Below are 15,648 nucleotides of genomic sequence, written 5' to 3' on the forward strand. Positions count from 1 at the left end.
AGTAAAACTGTATTTAATATTTTAATCCAACTTTGCTGTTTGCTGTTCCACAAAGGTGTTTATGACTGTGAAAAGAAAACAGAGGCTTTCAAAATTGAAATTGTACTGAAAGGCATCAAATCCATCATGTTCTTATTTGAAAGATGAGAGCAACTGCATCTATGTTATGCCTTTTAAAAGTGATGCATACACTTAATAATCTGTGCTCATTTGTTTTGAAGTATAGTAAACAAAGATCTATCCACCTAGCTTACTTTTGAAAATGACTACTTAACAGGACATTTTCAGATTTTTAACTGGTAGTAACTTACTTCCATGACTTAATTTCCTAATTTGTTTTGGTAGAATTGTAGTTACAAATTAAATAGGAAAAGGAAATCCCTGGATACATAGAATTGTTTTTTCAAAATTCAGATGTGCTACAAGTGAAGCAAAACATGAAACATGATACCTTGAAATAAGTGGGTTTATTTTATATTGGCTTCAGTTTATTTTTGTTCATCCACGTTCATAGCAGTTTTCTGTATGAAATACAGAAAGTCTAGATAGTCTTAGACAGGAGTTAATCACATAGGCCTATTTCTAAAAGAAAATTAAAATAGTACTGAAGATTAAATTAATGCAGCCTCTATGTGTATTTTATCTAGGAAGTTAATGTTTTGAAAAGCTGCATGATCCTCATTCAATGAGTCCTAGCTAGGAATGTTTATATGGATAGAGAGAAAATACCGGAAGATAAGAACTCTCAGTTTGCTTAAATCTCTTGAGGATTTGGAATCTGCACAAGAATCTGCAAAATTTAACTAAGAATTACTTGAAATTTTCGTGTAAAACTGGTAGTATTTCCTGCTCTTTCTCTCTCTGGGATGACTGTAAGAACAGTTGGTCTGTCTTAATGTTGTTTTAGCACTTTTCTCTCCTGGGATAAATAAAACTGATGGGAAAACCAAGAAACTAAATATCTGAGCAACTTCAAAAACATTTATGGGTTTGGTTTTAGAAATATGAAGCTTTTTGTAGGTAGAGGCACACATTTATTTTTCTGAAGCAATTTACAACCCCATAAAAAGTTCATCAAACCAATGACCATTAGTTGCTCCCTTTTTAGCCACATATTATGTTTAAATTATAGAAGTGCTACAGTAATACAGATTAAAATTATTTAAATAAAACTGAAGTGGTCCATTTTCTTGAGAACTAAACATTAAACAGTTAAATCTTTAAAACTTTTCCTGCTATCACATGAATAAATATAGCAGCTCTGGAACTGCGTCACTGGCAGGCAAGAGAGAAGCAGGGAAATCTGTTTAATGGAACAGTACAACTGGGAACTGAGTTCTTGTTGGAAAACACCTGCTTCTTGCATTATTTCAATATTATGAATATACTCAAATGGTCACATTTCCCATTTTGTAAAATTAAAGTTATAGTAAGGGAACCCTCTTTAGTCCTGCTGAGTCCTGGAAGAGCACTCACAGATGGCTGAGATTGTGTAATAGGTGAGAAATTAAATGTCGTAGAGAGGAGTCAAGTGATGATTTCCTTGGTTCATGATATCCTGTAAATTCCTTCTATAGTTGGGATAGAAGTTCTTCACAGAAACACAGTTTAGGGATTATAAGGAATTACTTTTAATATTCCTGTGCTGGATAAGATGTCTGAAGCATGCCAAGATTTATTTTTATTATTATTATTTATCCTTAGATAATCCTTTTCTAATGTTGACAAAATATTTTCTGAGTTGAGTACTTCAAAATAAATAATAAGGTAATATATAATAAACAGTACATTGTGTCTTGTTTGTGTATCTGATTAAAACTGTTACATGAAGACAAAAAAGTATGTCTGAAGTAAGTCAATTTCAAGGCCTCCTGCTTAGTGAAAGAGAGAGTGTTTTGCCCTTTTTTCTCAAATAAATGTGACTTGCATGCTGAGGTACGTTTATCAGAAGAGTATGTGCCCCAAAATAGATGTTGAAAGATAAATAACTTTTTTTTTCTGCTGTGTGAATCAATTTTCTTACATATGAAAATAGAACTAAGAGGAATTTCCGTTGTACAACTCCCTCATTTTTTCCAGGTTGATTTTTAGGTTCCATTTTTTTAAACTACTTTTTTTTTTCTTTTACACTACCAGTACTCACATTGAAAAGCTGTTTCAGAATAACCCCCACTTGATATTAAAATAGGAGAGTAAGACGTAACTTTATGTGTCAAGACAAGAATCATATTTTCAATTCCCTGATTTCCTACTGGAATGGAATTAGTTTTCATCTTTAACACAACATACACTCAAATGAGACAGAAGCATATGTCAATAGAAGCATATGTGTTGTGTTGTATGAAATATGAACAAATTTGAGAAGTAAGAAATATCCCAATGCCTAATGTATGTAATAGAAGGCAATAAATAATGCATAGAATTAACAAAGAAGAAGGCACTTGAAACCTAAGGTAATTTCAATATCATTTTCTGCTTGGGCAGATGTATTTCTGTACTGAATGGACAGCTTTTAATTACTTACCGTGACCACTCCTCTACTTAAATTTATATTGGAGAAGTTTTAGTCTAAAACCCAAACTCCTCATAATTTACAGTTCTAATCATAAGAGCAAAGCTGGCTTTGTTTTGTGGTAGTTAAAAATGAAAAATTATACTCATTAAAACATCTTCATCTGTGATTCAGAGAATTATTTAAACAAATGAGCTGTCTGATGAAGTACTGCTCTATCTTTAATCCCACTTAGCCTTAGTCTGAGTCACCAGTGAATCAAATATGAAGGTGATTCTTGTGTTCATTTTCTACAAGCTGCTTAATAATATTTTAGAAACTGTCATTGCTGAGCAAGGTTTGGGCAGCAAATGATTTGTTAAATCTGTTTAGTTGTCTGCTTGCAGATCATCCATAAGTAGATCTATTCACAGAATGTCATCAAGTTTTTTTCTTGTTTGCAGTGACCCCAGAGTCTCATGCTTGGTGATTTTGTCTTGTGATATACTGAGTTATAAGGTATTGAGGAACAAGGCTGAATTCAAGATTTGACCAATCTCTATTTAGAGATTGTTAAAGATTGTTAACAGATGGTTAAAAAGAAGTTGAACTTACTTGGAAAAGCAATCAAAGGCTCATACATGGACACTGGAAGTTTAAGACATTTCTTAATTAACTCTAAAGAAAAATAAAGCAACACTGAATACTAATAGTTGAAGAATAAACAGGATTGTGAGGATATCAATTCAAATTGGAAGAATTTATTTTGGGGAATATATTTTGAGCCAGCCAGTAACTTTCATATGAATGAAGTTTTGCACTGAGTCTCATTAAGGGGGGAAAAAAGTCCTTTTATTAAATCATCAGATGAGTGAAAACTGGAACTGATTTTGTAATTTCTTTGCCTACTCCATGGTTTTTCTGCTGGTTTTTTGTAAGCATTTGCGCAGAATACCAATTATTTTTAGCATAGCACCATTTTGGGTGGGAGGCAGCTGTGTGTACTTCATGCCAGATGGCTTTGTTTCTCTTAAGTTTATTGACAAAGAAGCAGCCATAAACATGTAAAAAAAGATTTCAATCTGGGAAATCAACAGACCATAAAGAGATACATTTTTAAATAAATAATGTTGTGTGTATCATTCAAGCCAAATGGGAAAAATGGTGTGGTGGATTACTTTTAAATGACTTCTTTTTCCTAGTCATCAAGACAGTGAATAAAGTTTATTAGCACTGCCTTATATTAATTTGCTACCACTGAAGTACCTGGTTAAGTTTAATTCAGTGTGATGTTCTTCTTTTACAAATCTATTTGTAACAATATCCTCTAATAATACTATGTTTACTCCCTCTTACTGCCTTCCTTTTCCTCTTTTTCCTATTCTTTCAGTATATGGAACCTATGTCATAAAGTAAATACTATTTCTGTGAGTATATAGCTTCTATTTATCCATGTGTTTGAAAGAATTTTAGAACTATACTGATAATTTTGTAGATACTTTTGGTAACTTCATTTGAGTTCATTGTATTGTCTGGGTTCTTATGGATTTGGACTCTGAGACCAAGAAGAAGGCTAAGCTTCTCAATTACAGTGAGAGTTGTTTATCCATGCATTCTCATCCATCATTTCAACTACCATTGTGTGAGAGTTCACTTTTCCTTCGTTCCTTGCTGCTGTGTGTTACCAGAGCGCCAAGGAGATGGATGATAGTGGCATTAGACTAAGGAAGTAGTGAGAGCTCTTTGGCAGCTGTAATGCATAGAGATTGGCTACTCTAAGATTTAGAGTGTATTAACTTTTACAAAATTTTTTGTTCTCATTCATAAAATTGGCTGCCTTTTCCTGGAGTGTAAACTTAGAAGCACAAAACTTTTTATCTCAGAAATTATTCACATGAAATTTAAAGTCCTTCATCAAGGTGTGTCTGTGAATGCAATCACTACAGGAGGTACTCCTTTGGGGAGGATTTTGGTTTTTTGTGGGCAGTATTTTCTCCCTATGGGAGAAAATGGGAAGGATGGGAAGGCTATGGGAAGGATGTAAGAAACTGTCTTGTGGGAACTAGATAACACTGTCAAGTTTCCATTCTTGAGATGTGAGTGAGACAGTAGAAAAAAAGTAAGTTCAGTTTAGAGTGTTTGCTTTGCTGTCAAAGGTATCAGGGCAAGTGATACATATCAACGGAGTCGAAAGTTAGTTTCAAATTATTTTAATTATTGTGAACAAAAAATTTATTCTTACATTATTTCTTGAAGACCATAGCTGTCTTCCAGGATCACGATGGCTTGGCATGATTAAATCTGGTGGTGTAAAGCATGTGACATTTAATGACATTTTTTGGTCTTTTTATCATGGTGACTGTTTCAGAAGTGTTGAAACAGCACCTTGTTTTTCTTTCCAACCCTCCTTTGAATATGCTGTGACTCAGTGTACTCTACTAGAGATCTGAGAGACAGAATCTGTCCTTTATACCTTATAGTGGCCCAGGTCTGGGCTTCTAGACAAGAAGGAATGTCATGTTTTGTATACTGTTGGTTGTGTCACATTAATAGCTACCTTCAGGAGGTCCACAGCTAAATGTAAATAAACAAACTTGGAAAAGAATGTACTCCACCTGTGAATAGATTACATTCTTCCAGTTTAAAACTCAAATTTGAAAATCCAGGAGCTTTGTTCAATTCTGTACTTTGTGATGGAGTCTTCCAGACCTTCATGATCATGATCAGGATTTCAATACTTCATTGCATTCTTCAAAGAAGATATTATATATAAAAATTTATTTCTGAATAAAGTCCATCTAGTTTCTACTTCCTTATTTAGATAATGCAACTGTAAAATCTGCAGATTAAAACTGCTGAATTATCTGCTTGGTGTTCAGGCTTTGGTTGTTTGGGGTTTTTTTTTAGTTTTACTCTTTTTTTATTATATTAGTTTGGAGGGGTCTTTATTATATTACTCTTTTTCTTCTTTATATAATGGTCTTTCTTTTTTTTCTTTTTTTTTTTTCCCCTTCTTTCTTCTCATGGGTTACTAATCAGACCCTGAACAGACAGGATGAATTTCCCTGTTCTACATGGATGCCATTCCAATGGCAGTAACCTCATGCTGAGAAAGAGTCTATTTCAAGTTCTTGAAGGCAAGCAGACCCTCAGAGCAGCATCATGGCAGGCATTTGGGAGCTTACTGAGAGTCTACTTGGTTTTCTGCTCTGTCTACCTCTGTGCAGACTCTCTTGTTTGCTGGATTCTGCCTCTGTCTGTGCCTCAGCCTTAAATACAGGCAGTAATCTAGCAGTTGTCAGTAGCTGCTGGATGTTAAACTTTCTATAGCAGGTATTTCTTTCTCTTGTCTATACCATGATTGCTTTTTTAGTTAAGCTATACTATGTTTTAAACAGAAAGATATGACAAACTGCACTGAAAAGCATTTTTGATGGAATTCAGGTATAATAACTCTCTATTGTATAATGAACTTATGCTAGTACAGGATGTTATTTCATGCCGCCTAATCATCAAGTCATAAGATGCATTTTGAGATGGGGTACTTCTTCTAAATTACATATTTTTCCTCATCCAAAAGTTATTTATGAGTAATACAGATCACATGGCTTAATGCAGGAATTACATCTGAAATGTATAGCCTGATAATGGATGTGGCCTCTGGCCTTCAGTACTGTAAAACTCTGAAAATGCTGTGAAACATCATCTGGTGAGACTAAGAGGAGAATCTAGCACTAAACAAGTTTCAAATAAGTTTGCCACAAAAGGTATATGACTCATATTCTAGCAAATTCTCTCATTATTGACTTAAGGAACACACCACCATGTAAAAGGGGTGCTCTGCTGTATGTGCAGTTAGGAAGACACCCTGTAATACAGGGAGTGAAGGGGATCTTAACTGTGCTTGGCAGAGGCAGTGGGATTTAGCATGGGCTGGAAGCAATGTGAGGAACTTGTTGTCTGGCTGGATGCACCACCTCTTAGTGTTGGGCAGCTGCTGTGTCACTGGCCACTACACTCAGACAACAAAATATTCTGAAAAGTAAATTAGAAATGTAATAACCTGCTAAACAGTACAGCCAGAATGATGTATGGAATGCTGAATAAATAATTAGAAAGTCCTGCTGTGATTTTAAAAAAAAGTATTTTTGTTAAAGCAGGTATAATTCTTCTGAGGGTATAAAGCAATGGCTTCAATGAAGCTTTGCTAATTTGCTACAGCTGTATATCTGATCTGTTACTTGCTAGTTTGTGTCAACTACCCAGCCCTGCTATCACTATCTCCAGAAAACATTCAGATCCTTATTTAGAGTAAGTATAGAGGGCTGAGAAAAGTTAGAAATTCTGTTTGCAAGAGTCTAACCCAACTGACTTCATAGATAACACATGATAGAGGGTCTAAATACAGAGGGATAGAAACGGAAACCTCTAATCATGTAAAGCCACAGCTTTTTTTTTCCCCCATCCTAAGGAAAACAAAACAAATCCTAAAACTCCTATATCCACATAGTATTCAGAATTAAAAGGACTCTAAAGTTATTAAAACCAGTCTTACCATTGCCAGAAAGCATCACAAATCTCATGAAATGTATTTTTAAACTAAAATACAATGTGAAGAAAAATTTTCCTCATAGTCTATGAATCAAATCATCTATTACAAGGAAAATCACAGTAGAAAGACATACAAAAAATCTCATGCTAATAATTTTCTTAGTGGATGACTTAGTGTATCACAAGCATAAGAAAACACTGGCTTCTATTTCAGTATTTTGCAAGCTGTCACAAAAGCTGATGAATCTGATAATAAAGTACAAACAAAACCAACCGTTGTATTGATGGAAACAATGGTAGTTTAGCTATTCAACCAAGAAAAAGCATACTTGCCTGGACTGAATGGAATTTGCAGTGCTTTATTGTAAAGAAATGAGGTAACAAAAACCTATCTGATTGAGTGGCAGATCATAAATATACTTTTACTACTATTTTCTAATGTCTGTGTTAGCAGATAATAGTATAAATGTAATGAATAACCATCAGCAATCTGCCAGATCATTCCTGAAATTCTAATTCCCAATAAAGTAGAGATGGTCAGAGGTACAACCATATGACAAGACAGCAATAAGAAAGTATGATTTACATATAGAACCCCACCTTTTGAAGAACTATGTTGGGAAAATTGCCTTAATTTTTCATAAATATGAGAGAGGTATAAAAAAAATAAACAAGACTTTACACTGTCAGTACTTAACTCCGTGTTGGTAGGATTTGAGACAAAGTCTATAATGTCAGCTCAATCAATTTTCTACAGAGCTCATTATTCTATAACAAAATAAAATTTAACAGTAAAGAAAGAAGATGAATGAGTAATTTGACTCCTGTGCTTAAAAGTTCTTTGATGTTCATTAGTCTTGGGTCAAAAATGCCCAAGATTCAAGTACTGAAGAAAATGTGATGACTATAACTGTGAAATTTTAATTTTGTGAGGAAAATATAGTGCTTGGAGTGCTCAGAAAGTGTGATGAAGTGATTCTGGAGAACTTGCCAGCTTCTCCTTTCAAAACTCAGAAAAGCCTAGAGTATTCTGTAGATGAAGAAAAAAAAAAACAAACAAAACTCTGAGCAATGCGATTCAAAGAGGAAGAACAATAATGACTTTTTAAAATTATTTAGTCTCTAGATTTAAATTAGATTGTCAATTTAATTATTTTTCTGGATACATATTTGTCATTTGTTATTTCCTTGCTATTGGGAAGTTGTATTAGTAGAACTTTTGGTAACTTGCCCAAAAATACCAAGAGAAATAAGTATAGCTAATTGTGATATATGTTGCAAAACAATGGTAAGTAATATTTTATACTTACTTTCATGCTAATAATAATTTGAAATCAGGTACTGCTGATTATATAACATTTGTGAATAACTGATCTTGCTCATCCCAGATGATTATTTGTTCATGCAATTTGACATAGTTTGTTATTTATTCTAGCCTTTTGGAAAATACTGCAGGTAGTGACAAGGTGTATTGATAAATGAACATACTGAAGCTTTCAGAATGATTTCTGAAGCTGTTAGTCACTCCATTTTCTCACATGGCACATACTTATTCTGACAATTTAAAAACTGATGCATCTTCTGAATAATTACATTTGAGGTAACCATTCCATAGCTGTTGATGGTGAGGCAGTGAAGGAAGTGGTAGAAAATGAGTTCTTCAGACCTTATCATCTGTTTTTCTTTGATTTTGGGTCATAGAAATTTGTGTGTCTGCTTCCAAGTATTTTGAACAACAGGGTTTTTTTGGCATGGTTTGGAAAGAAAATCTGTCTTGACTTTGGACACACTCTTGCTCAAATCACAGTAGTTTTTATGTTTTTTTTAAAAAAAATAACTTTCATGAAAAAGAGAAGCCATACCCATGTAAGTGTCTCTTGTACTCAGTAAATGAGAAAATAGATAGTGTTCTGAAGTGTAATTGCAGCTCTTGTTCATGAACCTCAGTGCATTTTGTGTTAACTACAGTCATATAGAAGGTTCTGATCAGCAGGATTTTAAAGGATTTGTGTAAGTTTGATTTGTTTGCTTCTGTGGGACTTCACTTTTATTATCTCCACAGTCTGCTTTACTTTTTTCCTCTTTTTTCCCCTTTTTTCCCCTTTTTTCTTTTTTTCTTTTTTTTTCTTTTTTTCATCTCCTCTCCTTGTCCTGCCTCGCTATGTCTTGCCCCGCCTCCCTTCCTCTCTCCTTTTCCTTTTCCTTTTCCTTTTCCTTTTCCTTTTCCTTTTCCTTTTCCTTTTCCTTTTCCTTTTCCTTTTCCTTTTCCTTTTCCTTTTCCTTTCCCTTTCCCTTTTCCTTTCCCTTTCCCTTTCCCTTTCCCTTTCCCTTTCCCTTTTCCTTTTCCTTTTCCTTTTCCTTTTCCTTTTCCTTTTCCTTTTCCTTTTCCTTTTCCTTTTCCTTTTCCTTTTCCTTTTCCTTTTCCTTTCCCCTTTCCCTTTTCCCTTTTCCTTTCCCCTTTCCCCTTTCCCTTTTCCCTTCCCCTTTTCCTTTTCCTTTTCCTTTTCCTTTTCCTTTTCCTTTTCCTTTTCCTTTTCCTTTTCCTTTTCCTTTTCCTTTTCCTTTTCCTTTCCCTTTTCCTTTTCCTTTCCTTTTCCTTTTCCTTTTCCTTTTCCTTTTCCTTTCCTTTTCTTTCCTTTTCCTTTTCCTTTTCCTTTTCCTTTTCCTTTTCCTTTTCCTTTTCCTTTTCCTTTTCCTTTTCCTTTTCCTTTTCCTTTTCCTTTTCCTTTTTTCCTTTTCCTATTCCTCTTCCACTCCTTCTCCCTCTCCCTCCACCCTTCCCTCCCCTTCCCTCTCTCCCTCCACTAACCCCTTCTCCCCTCCCCTCCCCTCCCCTAACCTAACCTAGCCTAACCATCCCAGACCTTCCCTTCCAGGGCCGTCCCTTCCCAAACCTTCCTTTCCTTCCCAGACCTTCCCTTCCCAAACCTTCTCTTCCCTAGCCTTCCCTTCCCAAACCTTCTCTTCCCTAGCCTTCCCTTCCCAAACCTTCTCTTCCCTAGCTTTCCCTTCCCTAGCCTTCCCTTCCCAAACCTTCCCTTCCCAAACCTTCCCAAGCTCTCCTTCTTTTCTTTTTTCTTATTCTTTCTCGACTTCCCCTCTCCCACCTTTTTTTTTCTTTGGCTATCATTGCTTGGCAACAGGATAATTGCTGCCTTTTTGTGCATTCTGCATTTTTGCCACTCCATTTAATAGGACCATATTGGCTTCCTCTCTTGTTGGTACACTGTGGGTCAAGTGTAGGCGTGTGCATGCTTTACAAATTTATCCCGTGATTGCTAATATCTGTCCAAGATGTTAGTAGCTGGTGGTTTTGTTTGAGGGACACTTCATGCTGTAATTCTTGAGTGCAAATCACTTTTTGTTTCTTTTGTTTATTTATACTGAGAAACTGAAATGGACCTTAAATAATTCCTTCAATGAATACATTAACCAGACTCTGCTATTGTGTCTGTTTAAGAACTGAAAATAATTAGGACAAAACCACATTTCCTTCACAAAGCTTTAAAAGAAGTCAGGACATTACCATTAAGGTAGTTCATGAATTCAGTCTCTGTGGAAAGGCAGGGAGGAAAGAAAAAAAGATTAAATATATTTCAAAACCAGCAAAAAGATTTCTGGTGGGAACATTTCACTGTTGAATAAAACATTCCCTTGGGAATTACATTGCTATTTGAGTTTGTACTTTAAGGCACAGAGTGAGTACCTTCAGAGAAGCCAAACAAGAGCCTCCTTCTCTCTTTAAAAATTCTAAACCTACAAAACCACTACAATCATTAGCCAGTTTCCTAAGAGACTGGCTGTTAATTCAGAAACAATAATTTCATCACTGTTTGGAAAGACTGGAATTGGAAAGCAATATTGTTGATATTCTGGTCTCAGGAAAAATATGTTTTCCCCATGAGTAAAGATTTTTTGGTGGTTGGTTTGTTTCTGTCATATAACTTATCCTTCCTGGGACATGCAATCCTATTTTGAGCTGCCAGAAGAAGATATTGCACCAGTGAAAAATGTTGACTTAGAATTGATTTAATTTGTAAGTCTAGACAACCCTTTCTTCCATTTAAAAGACACTTAGCAAACTAAGAATCAAAGACATGAAATCTAAGGGCTGTAAGGCAAGAATGAGCCATTACCTATCCATACAAAGAAAAGCTGGGAAGCTAACCTCTAAAGGTTACCTTCCAAAAAAAATTCTGCATGAACAAAGAGCTCTTCTCTTCAATCCTTCAATCTGTACTTGTAGGAAAGATAGAAAGAAATATGCTGATAACAGTTAGCTTATGCCTGGGACAATCTCTTCTACCTTCAGCAGAGATGCTGAACTTCTGTCAGAATTGAAAGTGAAGAAATGAACACAGTTAACATGTCGAGAATCTGACTACTTTCTTACAGGCTCTCTACTCACTGTATGAGTGTTGTGTATACAATCACCTGAGTTTTCTCCTGCCTTCCCACATGGTGTTAAATATTTTCTATATGGTGACTCTGGTAGATTTTCCAGAATGCCAGTAGTGGAGAGGCTCATGTGAAAGCTATCTACACTCACATGAGCACATTTGTCGCTGGCCTGTGGAGTCACTGGGAGCTTAATACCATCATCACTGGCAGATTTATTATAATAGCCCACAGTTTCCTTTCATTTTATAACAGTGACCTAGAAATGAAACAAATCATCTTGTCTGACCTCATAAAAACAAAAGAGAAAATAAAAGCTTTATTGTTTTGTCTTTGTTTTGGCAATAAAACCATTTGTTTGAACTGAATATGAAGAGATATACATTTTAGAGAAGGGGAGTTTTCATGGGGAAAACAGTCATCTTCACAGCTCTGGAGTTCAGTCTGTGAGATGGAAGTGGTAAAAGAGAAATCTAAGATAGAGCTATTACTACCTCTGCCTAAAATCAGATTTTTTACTTTGGAGTCTACCTTGTCTCTCACATGGATTCTTCTAGTCTTTGGTTTAAAGCAAGAGTTGGCTTCATGACAGTAAACACTTCAAATTATCAGCTGTATTACAAATGCATTGACACAGTCTTTCTGATTACCTGGATCTGCATATTTCCCCATGGGGACCCAGAAAATTCATTTGGAAAATATTGAACATTTCCGAAATGTGTAATAAGGAAACATAACATGACAGAGAATAATTTGGAGAATCATTTGGAGAATGATGTCCTTAATTAAATAGGGTAGTATCTCCTTTTGAATGTATTTATATTAAAAACATAGTGTGATCATACCCAAGAAATTCCGAGTAGGCAACATGCAGAATAGATTTTAGATTGTGCACAGTTTTCTGGTTCTCCACGGAGGAATGAAAAATTTTCAGAGTGATTAACAGTGGCAGGATCAGACTGTAATGTCTCTGCATACTTTAAATCCTTGCATAGACTTTGTTAAAGACAAACAGCTTTCAGAATTTAGATTTTGAGACAGACTATAATTGCTTCTGAATTTGGGACCTGGTATTGGACTTGTACCACTCTCTACCCACCCTTCTTCTGATTCCATTTTGGAGAATAAAGGAGAAGAAAATTTGAATCAATCTTGCAGCACAAAACCATGGCACATTAAAGGTAACAGTAATAATTTTCTTATTTCAGAACTCCCTATGAGATTTTGTCAAACATTTTCTTGAGGCACCAGTGGTATGAGTCGAGTTCATTGGACAGAAGCTGCTTGGATGCACCTGTGAGTCTTCTGGGATGCTTTTCCTTCTTAAATGATTGGCAGGGCTGAAGGATGTAGCAAAGCTCTTGTCACCCATATGAAAGTGTGGCACTCTTGGAGGCATGCAGGCAATAAAGTGGAATGTTGTTAAGTTTTATTGAGAATAATTCAGGGTTGAAATACATGCATAAGTTGCTCTGATGTTTAGAGTGGAGTTTAGTCCAAAAAAAGTCATTGTGTAATAACTTGGCTTGTTAAAACCTTGCATTCCTCATCCCTCACTATAAATGTCACTGCTGCTTTTCTGATATTTAATACCATACATTCTGTCACATACTTCCTGTTCTAATTTGTTTCTGTCATGAAAATCAAGAGATTCGTGCCTGAGAATACTACTAGTTAGACGAAGCAGTCCTTCTTATCACTGTCAAAACACTCTAGGCCTCTTGGGGAAAAAAAGGTGAAGTTAAAGAACCTGATTTTTTAAAATAATTTTGTCAGAAGAAGCATTTTTTAATAAACTAGTACTTTTTTTGCCTCGGGTTTTGATGTTAGTGATAATTTTATGCGTACTTTGGGCTTTGGATATCCAAAATAAAAAAAAGGTTCAGCTGAGCAACTGTCACTTTGAAACAACTCTGGAATGTGCATAAATAGTTAATTATAAATACCTGAGGCCACATTTGATATTTCTGCTTTGTAAGTGAGACACTTTAAAATTCCTCTTCCTCTGCACTGAGAAAGGTGGTATTGCAGATGCCATGATTGTTTGCATCAGATTCCTGGCCTGTGTTTTCACTTCTGTGCCTCAAGAATTCATCAAAATACCACTACTACACCTTACTAACAAAGAATTATTATTAGTTTATTTTATTGCTGATCACAGCAAAAGTAATGAAACTGCTTCCCCAGTGGCACAGTAACCGAGTGCAAGAAAACTTAGGCTTTGTTGGCTGGGATTCATCCTTTCACCCTCTGGTTTGTGTTAGGTCTTTTATTTTCTAATTCTGTATTTGTCAGCCTGGTTCCTCAAAGGTTTCTGCCACATGGACTCGCACCCTTGGATCTAATGGAACAACTAATGATTTGCATTGTTTTAAGAGAGATAGAAACTGCACTAAAATGAGAAAAACATTATTTTTTAAGTATTTGCTGGAATTTTGCCTCATATCAATTTCATAAAAGGCTCCTTTGGAATGGCAGTTGAGCATGTGAATACTCAGCTAAGTTCCTCGTGCTGACAGACTTCAATGCTATGCTGTTGATCTTCATGTGCACTAGTGAAACCACATTTACAGTGCTGTTTGCAGGTCCTTGGAAAGCCACATATTACTGTGCATGGTTGCTGCTGCTTCGGGTCAGATTTCTGCCAGGCTACTTTCCATTTCTGTGGTTTGCTCACTGCTTAAGAAGAGCTACGTGGTCTTATTTTTGAAGACTGTTTTCTAAGTTTGTCTCATCATGAACTGGAGGAAGACAGATCAGAGATAGAGTGGCTGTGTTATGATGAAAACAGGTTTGCAGAGGGAATTAAGTGGTCATATGTATGTAGCCAAAACTTTAAGGAAACTTGAAAAATGGATAATAGTCTTTCAGGATGTTATTCCAATTTACTGACACTCATCTTTAATGGATTTATTCCAGTTCTCTCAGTAAGGATGACCATATTCTACTAGGACTAAGTTCTGTCAGAAAATGTATAAATTAAGGTGAATCCAGGGGGAACTACTACTCAAATCAGAAAAGTGTATGATATAAATCAAGAGGAAAATAACCTCTTTTAGATGACTGCATGCTTTTCAGTTTTCTTTTTTAAATACTTTGTTGTTAAAATTCGCTAAATTAAAAGAAAAATAAATCATTCTTTCGTTACTGCTTTTCTGCTTTTTTATTTCTCATCTTCTTTTATCCTCAGTATCCCGGTGTCTTTTTTAGACTACATTGCTCTGTCTCTTCTTTCTGAATAGTACCTCTGCCATCTTTTTCCCTCCTATGTAATTAGGAGTAATCAAAGCATTAATGTTGATATGGTAAACAGTTAAGTTTTAAGGGTTAGCAATACTTTACTGAGATTTTTGTTACTCAATATACATTCTTCATCAGTAGATTTCATTTATTTTGAGAACTAGATAGAAATTGTAATAATAGAATACTGACTGCTCTTACGAGGAAAAGAATTGGCAAAATCTGACTATATTTGTGTAGGAACAAAATAAGAAAAGTGGGAAGTTAGATCATTGGTGAGGAAGTGACTGTTTACACTATTTATAATTTGACTTCTGAAATTAGAAGCACTGGGATCTGGACAGGCTGGATTGATGGGCCAAGGCCAATGGTGTAGGGTTCAACAAAGCGAAGTGCCGATCATGCCCTTGGATCACAAAAACCACAGGCAGCGCTACAGTGTGGGGGAAGAGTGACTGGAAAGCTGCCCAGAGAAAAAGAACCTAGGGGTGCTGGTTGATAGCAGCTGAACATGAGCCAGCAGTGTGCTCAGGTGGCCAGGAAGGCCAATGGCGTCCTGGCTTGTATCAGAAATAGTGTGGCCAGCTGGACAAGGGAAGGGATCGTCCCTGTCCTCAACGCTGATGAGATCTCACCACCTATCCTGTGTTCAGTTTTGTGTCCTTCACGACAAGAAAGACATAGAGGTGCTGAAGCATGTCCAGAGAAGGGCAGCAGAGCTGGTGAAGGGTCTGGGGAACAAGTCCTGTGAGGAGCGGATTAGGGTAGCTGGGGTTGTTTACCCTGGAGAAAATGAGCCTCAGGGAGGAGATTATTGGTCTCTACAACTATGTGACAAGAGGTTGTAGTGAGATGAGGGTCAGTCTCACAGACAGCAAGCAATGGTATAAGAGGAAATGGCCTGAAGTTGTGCCAGGAAAGGTATAGCTTGGATATTAGGAAAAATTTCATCACAGAGAGGGTTGACA

The 15,648-nt window shown here is 35.9% G+C and overlaps 1 protein-coding gene across 1 annotated transcript in view; it reads left to right on the top strand.

The window, feature by feature from the left end:
* ADAMTSL1 (ADAMTS like 1) overlaps positions 1-15,648 on the top strand; it is a 314,782-nt gene that overhangs the window by 898 nt on the left and 298,236 nt on the right. The window lies entirely within an intron of this gene.

Source organism: Manacus vitellinus, unplaced genomic scaffold, assembly GCF_001715985.3.
Source record: "Manacus vitellinus isolate BGI_N305 unplaced genomic scaffold, ASM171598v3 scaffold_50_pilon, whole genome shotgun sequence".
Lineage (NCBI taxonomy): Eukaryota > Metazoa > Chordata > Aves > Passeriformes > Pipridae > Manacus > Manacus vitellinus.